The sequence below is a fragment of the Haplochromis burtoni genome, unplaced genomic scaffold, assembly GCF_018398535.1.
Source record: "Haplochromis burtoni strain Fernald_Lab_line unplaced genomic scaffold, NCSU_Asbu1 Contig_1020, whole genome shotgun sequence".
NCBI classification, from domain to species: domain Eukaryota; kingdom Metazoa; phylum Chordata; class Actinopteri; order Cichliformes; family Cichlidae; genus Haplochromis; species Haplochromis burtoni.
Window position 1 is genome coordinate 92,461 of NW_024583381.1, and position 1,514 is coordinate 93,974.

Here is a 1,514-nt window from a genome sequence, read left to right on the forward strand (position 1 = left end):
TTTTTTTACCTCTCCTCTCCAAATAACTTCTGCTTAGCTTTCCGAGCTTCCCTCGGGTCCTCTTAAATGCAGAGAGGTGCGCTCGATTTGCCACACGGAGCAGCGCGAGAGTAAAGTATGAGGGAGGTGCTAATAATTTTTAATGATCGTTGAAAGCCCAGATCGTAATCGTGATTAAAATTTGATTAATTGAGCAGCCCTAGGTGAAACCACAGATAGGATTAAGGAAAAACTGTTCCTGAAGGCCCCGGCTTTAAGGCTGCGGACGGGGTTCGCTTTGAGTGATTTCTTGGAACCATTTCCAAAGATTGTACAGCAGACAAAAAACAAATTTGGATTTTCTCGGATCCACAGAGGCTCAAATATCTACGGACAGCCCCACTGACGATGAGACAAACATTGGTCGGCGGCAGAAACCTGGCTGGATCTCGCTCATATGAGCAGAGTTAGTGGGTTCATCACCTCCATCACAGCAAGTCCCACCTAAAGACTGAGACACGGAGATGCTGCATACTAATGGCACATTAATGCGATCACAGGATCGACTACACTGTGCTTACAGAACCTCATCAATACGATCATTTCTTCTTCAGTGTTTTAGAAGTGAGGCTGTTATTTCCCCCTCTCTCTATTTGGATGATATAAAATGAATCTTATGATTATTGTTATGAACTGTGGAAAATGAGAAGTAAAGAGTAAAACCTGCGATATGAACCCCACTCCATGCTTTAAATTAACTAGGTGAGCAGTCTCCAGTCTGTGTTCTGTCTTCCAGCCGATGAAGAAACAGAAATTAGAGCTGGTGTAGAAACACTTCTGGATGCTTGGACACTGGAACTGATTTAAGGCTCGTGCAGTTCCTTCTTTCTCCTCATACATCAGCTGGAACGTTAACCACATATTTATTTCTTCAAGTCTCTTCCTCCCACAGCCCCCCACAGCCCCCAACAGCCCCCCACGGGACCCCCACAGGACTCTGTGCGTAGCATGTTGTTGAAATAATTACACAGAAAGTTTAATCAGCTCTGAAGACTCTGCTACTCACTGCTGCATCACTTTCATCTGGACATTTTTATTTATAGACTTTATTAGTATTTTTCTCCCATTATTTATTCCAGGTGTGGGTTTTTATACTTATTTATTGAAATCACATTATCAGCTCGTATACTTTGCACCTACATGTGATGATGTATTCAGAGTAACTGGGTCACGCGTGTTTGTACTGTGTTTAGTTCCATTACAGAAAGACTGCGGCCCGTTTGCCATTCATTTACTGATGTACAAGACGCACCAACATCCTCAGAACGAAGCAGGAAACCCGAACGCTCGACCAGTAATCAGCGAATCAATCACCTCATTGATTAATCGCTTCATTGATACAGACGTTCAAGTCGCACTTCCACCTTGTTTCTCGCTCGTCAGCAGAGAGCAGCTTGTAAACATATAATGTTCTTCAGAGTGAGACAGTTCCAGTTCATTACCATTTCCCAGCATGCTCTCTCTCTCTCTCTCTC